The sequence below is a fragment of the Grammomys surdaster genome, unplaced genomic scaffold (assembly GCF_004785775.1).
Source record: "Grammomys surdaster isolate TR1022 unplaced genomic scaffold, NIH_TR_1.0 174, whole genome shotgun sequence".
Taxonomy (NCBI): domain Eukaryota; kingdom Metazoa; phylum Chordata; class Mammalia; order Rodentia; family Muridae; genus Grammomys; species Grammomys surdaster.
The window spans coordinates 24,590,013-24,600,727 of NW_021604622.1; the positions used below are offsets into that span (position 1 = coordinate 24,590,013).

General features: G+C 45.3%; 1 pseudogene; it reads left to right on the forward strand.

Annotated features, from left to right (window-relative positions):
* The first annotated feature begins 7,525 nt into the window (after positions 1-7,525).
* On the forward strand, positions 7,526-7,888 carry LOC114621436 (annotated as a pseudogene).
* Positions 7,889-10,715: the final 2,827 nt, after the last annotated feature.

Below are 10,715 nucleotides of genomic sequence, written 5' to 3' on the forward strand. Positions count from 1 at the left end.
ATTATTTCTGCCGATCACTTCTCTTATTTTATGAGAACAGCCATTTATTTGACATTTCTCACTTTTGAGAAAAGACTGATTCAGATAGAAGATAAGTTAAGGAAAACCTTTGAGTGTGAGTAGACAGGTTCCGTAGATCTGAGAAATGAATATTGAATGGCGGCCGCTCAGCTCATCCGCCCTTGTCAGAGAAAAGATGGAGCCCGGCTCCTACATCTGGGACCTAAATCCCACATGTCCTAATGGGATTTTAATGTTAAAAGATGGCTGAGTGTTTAGCTAAACTGATAGAAACAGAAACATTTGATATTTTCCTTGTAAGCGAGGACCAACCGGGGGACACATGCATCTATCTCCTCAGTCATTCATGACATGTGATGTCTGTTGAGGCTCTGCTGGTCCATGAGGAGAAGACACGCCTGTCTCCTGACCCCGGCACTTCGGGAGGATGTAGAAACAGATAACAATTATTAGTGTGTACAAGGACCTCTGAAGAGCTAGAACCTTTGTATGTTTGTAAGGAGCACATGGAAGTTTTGGGCATTAATCCTTTGTTGACTGCTGTTCCCCTTAGCTCTCCTGGCCTTGGGTTTTTCTGTGAAGCATCAGTTCTGTGTGAATGGGTGGTCTCAGTGGGAGCACAGACCTTGCTGTCTAACTCTTGCTCTCACCCCTTCCTCTAGCTATAGCTGTGACATTCCAGATGCACTGAGAGGGGCCAGCCCTGTTCCTTGCCACACATATGTGGTGAGGGGATGTAGGGTCCTTGGGACCTTGAATGTATTTCACAGATTTTTATATATGTTTCTAATGGGTTTGTAAAAGCATCAGACTGCAGTCATTTGTAAACTTACCTTTTTTCCCCTTTACTATGGTGAGAATTAACGGATGTTAGGTCCTGTGACTTCAGAGATCCATGGAAGTGTACTGCCCGGCTTCTTTGAGGTCGTGCACTATTCTTTAAGATGGTGCTTTGTTAAGTAAAGAGTGGGACAACGAATTTTGTACAGGGAGGGCGTCTCCTCTCTGGCTAGTTTGAATTTTTATCAGTTACTAGGTTAAGGATACTGATCAAGTTTGTTCATGAGAGCTACCATGTTAAATGTCAGAAATATGGTTCATTTCTAAACAGATTGGGCTCAGGGACCAGTGACAAGTTGTTAAAATTCAAAGCTAAAGAAGCTAAAAGCTCTTGGGAGAGCTCTTGCCAAGCATGTACAAGGCCCAGTGTCACCCCCATTCCTAAATGTTTTGGGCCAAGGGGTCCTTGCCAACGAGTGTGAGCTCCTCAGTGTGCTCCTCTGCCCCTGGGGTTAGGCTGTGCTGATTGGCTTTGGAGAGCAGTGAGGATCTTGGGGCGGCTGTAGACAAGGAGTCCAAGCCCAGTAAGAAATGGGCTCCATGAAGTTACCTGAAGAAGTCACCTAAGTTAGGCTCGCCCTGCATCAGAGCTCTTCCTGTAGACAGAAGGCAGCAGCTGGACGGCCACTTGATGGGGATGTTGCAGAAGCAATCTTTGCAGCATGTATGAGCCGCACGACAACCAGAGTGATGCTTTCCCCCCACTCTTCATAGGGCCTCCAGAATCATTTGAACAGACCTCTAAGGTCAATAGAAGGAGGCGTGCAATTCTGACAAAGACTCCCATGTCCACAAACGCAAGTTCTCAAGACCGTTTTTTACTAAAAGTTTTTTAAAACAGAGTGGTCACAATGTTGGGATGCTGATGAATGAGGTTAAATTATACCAGAGCGGCCACGACGTGAAGCCCAGGGGGCTGGGCTCTAACCTTTAGGGAAGTGCTTTACTACAGTGGACAAAAGCTCACTGAAAAAACACCTTTTACATTAGCGTGTGTGTGCACATGAGCGCACGCACCAGGGGGAGTCGGAGTTACATCACACACACACACACACACACACACACATGGAGGTCGGGACAACTTGCAGGAGTCGGTTCTCTCCTACCATGTGGATTGGAGCGATCAAATGCAGTCGTCAGGCTTGGCGACAAGGGCCCTGACTCACTGAATCTTCTGCTGGCCCAGAGACACAGCTCTGAATCTGCTTGTCAGTATAGTTCATTAATGGTTCCTTATCCTCCCTTAAGGGACAATGTCCACGCCCAACCTTGTCAAGAGAGCAACCGTAGAGAGACCACGCATCCTTCCAAACTTCAGTCGACTGGGACAGGACTGGGTATCTGCATTTGTGCATACTGCTGGCTGGTGGACTGTTTGCTGGCAGAAAGGGGCAAGGAGCTACTTAGACTCCATGTTAGATTAGGGAACGTGAAGATGGGACACAGACATCAGAGTTAAGGGCTAGAGGCCAAGATTAGAGGAAATTCAGGGCTCACTGGAAGGACAAGTCAACAGACTTCTGAGCATGTCTTGGTCCCAAGTGGGAGGGGCCAGCCCACAGGACCAGAAGCCCTTGGGAACAGAACCCAGTCTGCCCTTACTGATCAGGACTAAGTGAACTGTTCTTGGAAGGACTCCATTTAGAAAATAGGTAATTTTTAGGACCAATGAAAATAGCGCTTGCCCAAGCAGGTATTAAGCACAGGGAACTTATTATCCCTAAAGACAGTGCGGACCATACACTTTAATAGGAAGGGGGATATTTGTATAAAGGAAAGGGCAGCGGCATCTAAATAACACAATAATGTCTCTCAGCTTAGAAACCTCGAGTGATTGGAGAGTCCTCTTAGGCAGGACACCTTCCTTTAGATTGAAGTGCTCTGTAATAATGACACATTATGAGTCTCCTGGAAGCGGCACACTTGTGACTCAATGAACTGATGCAAATTGAACATGAACAAAAGGACCATATAACTTTTATAGGCGGGGAAATTAGATGTCTTATTTTTCTAATTTAATATTATGGCGCGAACATTATCCAGGAAGGATTGATCAAACAATGGCTCATTGATCTCCGGGTTTAATCCAAGGGTGGAAGGGAGACGTTGAGTTAGTTTTCTTCTCTGTCATATTGCAGGATGGAAAAAAAGCAGCAGGTCCAAGTTGTTATGAAAACCCAAGCTCCAGAATAGTCTCAGAAAACTGCACATATCTCTGCAACTGTGCTGGACACATTAGGTAGTGGGGTCTTGTAGGGTTTGCTTTAAATTCAGCTTGGCAGTGTGTGTTCATGTGTGTGTGCATGTGTGTACACGTATGTGTGTGTATGTGTGTGATATGACAGTTAACCGAACGACAATGTGGCAGAAGGCATTAGACTAAATCTCTGTAAGTAGCAGTTGGCAAAATCACAAGGCAGGCATAGCTTCTAGCTGGTTTGTCATCTCGCCTCTGTCCTCCACCTACGCCCGGTCCCTAGTGTGCCATAGATCATTTTATCACATGGCCTTTTGTTCACATATCCACTTAAGTGTTAGATTACTTAATGCTATCTTCAAAGGTGTTTGCATTTTGTCAAAAAATCTCTTTAGCATAGATTTGATCTTGGTAAGACTGAACAAAGTGAATTTTGTAATGGAGGAGTGTCACGTTCTTCTGCAATCCCCGCTTACCACACTGCATCCCATGGCAGCCTAGAAAGGCAAAGAAGGTCCATATGATGTTTCCCTTCCCGAACATGTTAGTGAGAAATCTGTAGCTGGGAAACTGATGCCTGCTGTCATGTGTTAACTGTCCACCACAGGCCTTACACGCAGGGGGATTTCACAGATGCGATGGTACACAGCTGTAATTCCATACTTGGGAGATAAGAGGTAGAAAGTCAGGAGTTGAAGGTCACATTCAGCTACAGAGTAAATTCAAGGGCAGCCTACGTTATTACATGAGACCTTGTTTCAGAAATATGGGGAAAGAATTATGTGAATTCTGCAGTGTAGGCAGGGCATTTCTCTTTTGGATAAACTAAGTCATGCAGTCAGTGACAAATTTGACAAGGCACATGCAGTACTTAATCTCTTAATCCTGACAGTAAAGACACACACGTTTCCTTATTTGCACTTCTTGGCCAGGCCACGGGGGAGGCGCTGCTGTTATGAGCGAATCCCTTTGACTGCATGAGCTCAGATGGTGACAGCGTCTGAGCAGCTCCGAAGCTGGGGTTCAAAGCCTCTGTGAATCAGGCTTCTCCTTGGTAGGCTAAGGGTGGTCCGTGATGGAAGGCCTATGCCTGAAGGATAAGGCTGCAGAACTAAGAGATTCCTTCTCCCCACTTTATATATATAAGGTTAGCGAAGCAGAATCTTCTAAGAACAGAACCGCTTTATAGTTTTCCCTTGCTCTCGGACACGCTGGTGCAAACACATCACACATATTAGAAAATCAGCACCGTACGCATGAGTCTCTACGAGCTGGAGCTGCCATGGTGATATATACAGACTGGGGGTTAGACCACAGAGACGGACTCCTCACCTCTGGAGGCTGGAGTCCAAAGTCCAAGTACCAACAGGGTTCTCTCCTTGGCTCTGGATAGTTACCTTCTTGTTGGGTCCTCACCCTAGTCTGCTCTCCTAAGGAAGCCAGACATTGGATTCCATTAGATTGGATTAGGATTCACTCTAAGAACCCCGTTTAAGTTTACTCATCTGTGTGTGTGTGTGTGTGTGTGTGTGTCTGGGATATGTGCATGTCGGAGGTTTGCATGCCTATGTGCTGGTATGTGCATGTGCATTTCTGTGGAAGTCAGAGGTTTGTGTTGAGTGTGTTCCTCTAGAGCTCTCTTCACCTTATTTCTTGAGACAAGGTTTCTCACTGAACCCAAGTTACGGATTTGGCTAAACTTGGCAGCAAGTCCCAGGTGTCCTCCTATTTCTGTCCTCTCCACACTTCCTGGTATTAGTGTTTAGTTGTTAACTTTCATGTGTAGTCTTTTTTTTTTTAATTGGATGTTTTATTTATATTTCATATGTTATCCCCTTACCCCATCCCCCACCCACCCAGGAACCCCCAATCCCCTCACCCCTCCTCCTGCTTCTCTGTCGATGTACCCCAACCTACCCACCCCACACCCAATCCCCCACCCTCAAATTCCCACCCCCTGGGGTGTCCAGCCTTCATGAGACCAAGGATCTCTTCTCCCACCTATGCCCAGCAGGGCCCTCCACTCTTACATATACAGCTGAAGCCATGGATACCTCCCTAAGTGCTCCCAGGCTGGTGGTTTAGACTCTAGGAGCTCTGGTTGGTTGGTATTGTTGCTCTCCTCATGGGGCTGCAAACCCTTTCAGCTCCTACAGTCTTCACTCTGACTCCTCCATTGGGAATCCCATGATCAATTCAAAGGTTAGCTGTGAGCATCTGCCTCTGAATATGTCAGACTCTTGAAGACCTCTGAGGAGACATCCATATCAGGCTTTTATCAGCATGCACTTCCTGACTTCCACATCAGCGTCTACCTTTGGTGACTGCACATGGTCATGTGTAGTCTTTACATGTATGCTAGGAGTCCATGTTCATGTCCTTGTGCTTGCCCACAGCACTGTACCTTGAACATATTAATCCACTTCCCTAGTCCTTATTCACCTCTTCATGTGGTAGTCTGAATATGCTTGGCCCATGGGGAGAGGTAGATTAAGAGGTGTGGCCTTGTTGGAAGAAGTGTGTCACTGTGGGGGCGGGCTTTGGGGGTCTCCTATGTTCAGGCTCCAATCATTGTGGAAAAGAGCTTCCTCCTAGCTGCCCAAGGATGCTTGTCTCCTGGTTGCCTTCAAATCAAGATGCAGAACTCTCAGCTCCTTCTCCCGCACCGTGTCATGGTGCCATGCTTCCTGCTATGATGATAATGGACTGAACCTCTGAAACTGTAAGCCAGCCCCAATTAAATGTTTGTCTTTATAAGAGTTGCCTTGGTCCTGGTGTCTGTTCATAGCAACGGAAACCCTAGCTAAGACAGTCTATCTACCAACAGTGTCAGACTCTGAGATACTGGGGTTAGAGGGCAGCATGGGCCTTTGGGAGTATGATGGCCAAGCTTCATTGTCAGCTTGACAGGATTTAGTATCATCTAGAAAAAAATCCTCTTGATGTATCTGTGAGGATGTTTCCAGAGAGTTTTAACTGAGGACGGAAGACCCATCCTGGATGTGAGCAGAACTATTACATGGAGTGAAGTCCTGGACTGAGAAAAAAGCAGAAGCAAACAAAGGCGATCCTGAACAGATAACAGCACTTGCCTCTTGGTGTTTGGTGACTGGAGGTGTGCTATGACCAGCCACATAATCCTCAGAGCGCTGGGCAGAACCCTCACACTGTGAGCCACAATAGACCCTTCTCGCTTTAAATTGCTTTTGTGAGGTATTTTTTCACAGGGGAGAAAAATGTAGCCTTTACAGAAAATTGTTACCAGAAGTGGGGTTAATTGCTGTGATAAATATGATAAATTCTTATCATAGAATTTGGATCTTTGAACTAGGTTCTGGGATGGATGTGGAAGAGTTTGGAGCTTTGGGGAAATAAAGATACAGACTACTTTAAGCAGAGGTTAATGGGCTTTTCTAGGGATGGAATTTTGAAGACCAGAGTGTGGAGAAACACAGATGGTGAAGATGTGGTTTGTGAGGTTTCAGAGGGGAACAAGGACTCTCATCAGGAAGGAGTGACAGGTCATCTGTGCTATATTCCAACAAAGAACCTGGCTGAATGCTGCCTGTGTCTCAAGAAACAGACTCAGGCTACATGGACTAGTTCCTTCAGCAGAGGAACTCTCAGGGCAGGAGAGCATCCAGACTTTGGAGGGACTATTGCTCACTTTATCGGGGTTGACAGAGAGAAGGAGCACTGAATGACAATGTCCCCATGCTATTGGACATTTGGACACTTGGTCCCTAGTTGGTGGCACTCTCTGAGAGGTTTGCAAGGTGTGACCTAGATAGAAGACGCACATCGCTGGGGTACAGGCTTGGAGAATTTAGACTCAATATTCCTAGTTTGCCCTCTACTTCCTGCTTGCCATTCAAGATGTTAGCACTCTGAATCATGCTCCAGCTTCCATGGGTGCTGCTTCTCTACACGAATGGACTCTTATCTTTCGGGAACCACAAACCCCTGTAAAGCCTTCCTTCCACAACATAGCTTGGTCATGTTGTTTTTATCACAGCAATAGAAAAACAGTGAACACAAGCACCATTAAGGAGAAACCGTTCACTTTGCACTGGGCCAATAGGAATATCTTCTTGTCCCGTTGGCAAGAATCCACCTGTCAGAGGCTCTAACTTGTGAGAATACAAATTCATTTGAAGGGAGAGAACCTGAGCTGAGAATGGCCCCCGCAGAGGATCCTTTCTCAGACACAACTGCCGAGGGTACTGTTCCCCCAGGTTAACTCTTGAAGGCACGCAGCTGCAGCTCAGATGCCAGCAGAACTTGGGAGTCATATCCACATGGGCAGGTAACAGCAGCGTTGTTCCTCTGTGGGTTAAGAATCCCCAGTTGGGAGACTGGGTCCCAGTGGAGACGCTCAGTGTGGGACACCCAACACTGAGATCAAGAACATTGCCCCACCTCGGGGACAAACTGAGGCTGGAGACCAGAATTTAAGGATCATTAGAGATGTCTGACTCCCTGGTGGTGTGTGAAATGGACCCGGAGCTAAAAGAAACACTGAGGAAATTCTGTTTCCGAAATGAGACCGACAATGCTGCCATAATGAAAGCGGACAAAGACCGGCAGATGGTGGGGCTGGAGGACAAAGTCCAGAATGTTTCCCCAGAGGAACTCAAGTTGGAGTTTCCAGACAGACAGCCCAGGTTTGTGGTCTACACCTCCAAGTATGTGCACGGTGATAGAAGGGTGTCCTACCCTTTGTGCTTCATCTTCTCCAGCCCCGTGGGCTGTAAGCCTGAACAACAGACGGTGTTCACGGGAAGTAAAACCAGGCTGGTGCAGATCACGGAGCTTACAAAGACATTTTAAATCCGCACCACAGATGACCTCACTGAGACCTGGCTTAAGGAAAAGTTAGCTTTCTTTCGTTGACTTTTGAGCCAAGGATTTGGAATCCTTACTTCTGAAGACTCAGACTGATAGGATATGAACATCCAAGAACTGAATAAAAGTTAAAATTTCAGAAAGTTAAAAAAAAAAAAAAGAATCCCCAGTTGTAATATACTACTTGTTTGGCTTTTTAAATGTTTCTTTTACCATGGAGTTTGTGATGATTTGTATATGTTCGGCCCAGGGAGTGGCAATATTAGGAGGTGTGGTCTTGTTGGAGTAGGTGTATCTTTGTGGGCTTGAACTTTAATACCCTTGCCCTAGCTGCCGGAAAGTCAGTCTCCTTCTAGCAGCCTTTAAATGAGGATGTAGAACTCTCAGCTCCTCCTGAACCCTGCCTGCCTGGATGCTGCCACATTCCCACCTTGATGATAATGGACTGAAAGTGGAAGCCAGTTCCAATTAAATGTTGTCTGTGTTATAGGAGTTGCCTTGGTCATGGTGTCTGTTCACAGCAATAAAACCTTAAGACAGAGTTTCAGCAGCATTAGCTTCTTCTGAGGTAATGGACTCAAATTAGGAATTCATAATTTATTAGGAATTTAAATAAATTAATAAATTATTCATAGTTTATTTTCAGAAATTAAAATATATTTATATTATTTATTTTGCATTTGTGAATACACTGTTGCTGTCTTCAGACACACCAGAAGAGTGTATCAGATTCCATTACAGATGGTTGTGAGCCACCATGTGGTTCTTGGGAACTGAAATCAGGACCTCTGGAAGAGCAATCAGTTCTCTTAACAGCTGAGCCATCTCTCCAGCCCCAGGAATGTATAATTGTTAAACTCCATTAATTTGTTCATTACTTGTAGTGTACATGCCAGCACAGGGAGGTCAGAGAACAGCTTATGGGGAGGTGGTTCTCACCTTTCATCGTGTAGATCCTGGGGGTGGGGGGCAAACTCAGGTGGCAGCTTTGGCTGCAAGCTGGTCTGAAATTTAGAATTTTTACATAAAAATTTCCTCTTAGCAAATGATTAACTAGAAGATTTTTTTTCTACTAACCATTTTCCTTTGTCATGTTAATTAAAATATGTACTCTGGGGTAGTATATTCCAAGAGAGGTATGAATTTCATGTTTGCTATAGTCCTGCTTTTATTTACATGTAACTACTTCTCTTCTGCTTAACAATATCCATCTAATGTAAAACCAGGCTGCTTTTATCTTCCTCTCCCTGACATTCAGCCTGGTGTTGCTTCAGTGTATGTGTGTGTTTTAGACCTCTGGGCCTCCGTCTCTATGCACACTCTTTCTGTCCCAGGGGAGGCCCTTTCCTTCCACAGTTTACTTTTTCAGAATTCCACTTTAGATGGCAAGATTCAGGCCCTAAGGAAACCTCTGTTTTGCTCACAATGTGCCAGGCAGCATCTTGTTTCTCGGTGTGTGTTTTGTGTCATGGCCTGTCTGCTGATCCAGCATCTCTGTTGTTTTCAGTAAATGAAAGGAAAACATTTCCCCCATTAGCGCTTAGAAGCAAAGAGCTGTTCGGGCACTCAGCACTTCCCTGGATGAGATAAGTGTGTAGTAGAAGGATGCTTTACTCAGTCTGATCAATTGGCTCACATGTGGGGATTTTGTGCCCTCTGTTGTTTGCTGTTGTTTACTTCTTTAGGTAATATTTTTCTCTCTTTAAAAATTTGGTGCCACTTAAGAATTGAAATTTGACCCTGCACAGGGAGAGTTTCTGGGAAAGCAGACGGTTCTGCTTTTTTTATTTCTAGCAGAAAGCATCGCTCTGCTATCAAACACAGGAGATTATGTCCAGATTGATATCAATAAACAGAGATTTCACATCATCCATATGACTACTGGCCAGATCCTGCAAACCGACAGCAAGCATGAAACAATTCAGATGAATTATGATAAAGCAAATGAACTATTGCCAGAACACAAACAAGAAAGGTTTTATACTCGGCTTGTATGTGAAGGGAGAGGAGGGACGGTGATTTGCAATTTCAGATCATTCTTTTTCCCACAGCAGGAGGAGGTTTCAGAGCAAGCTTGATATTTTTTTTCTGCCAGTCTTCAGTCCTTTGTTCAGAAAAACTAATAGTCTGTCCTAAGAAATTGGAATACCTTCTGTGCGTAGCCTGATAATTGCAACATATACAAACACTGCAGAAATGCAACCTCGCATTTAAAGGTGTTTGTAGTAAGATATCGACGTAGAAAAATTCACACCGTTTAGTTCACAGCGCTGTGAGTTTTGACAGTTTAGAGTCATGTGATTAGCACCACAATTAAGACACAGAACAAATCCATTATTCACAAGATCCTTTTGTGTCCTTTTGAAGATGGCTCCTGTCCCCAGGTCCTGCCCGGCAATCACTGGTCCGAGTTGCCTGAGTGACGTCACGGAGATGAGTTCTTTGAACTGGCTCCTTCTGAGGCTCATGCATTTGAGAGTCCTTCGTGCTACTGCGGAGGGTCCACTGTGTGGATGTTGAAAGAGATTCACTTTTCCTTTCTTTTACTTTTTCCGATGATTACAAATAAAGCGTTGGGGAGCAAGGTTGCTCAGGACATGCCAGCTTTATAGGAAAGCAGCAGACTGTGTCTAGCAGGTTGGGGAGAGCGGCAGATGCTCCCACTTCCCTCCTGACCCGTTCTTCTTACGTATTCTACTGCTGCCTTCTCGTGACGTAAGCCGTGGGGTATCTTCTCATCCGTACACAATGCCACACCCCACGGGGTGACGTACACTGGGGAACACCTCACGGGGTGACGCACATCATGGGA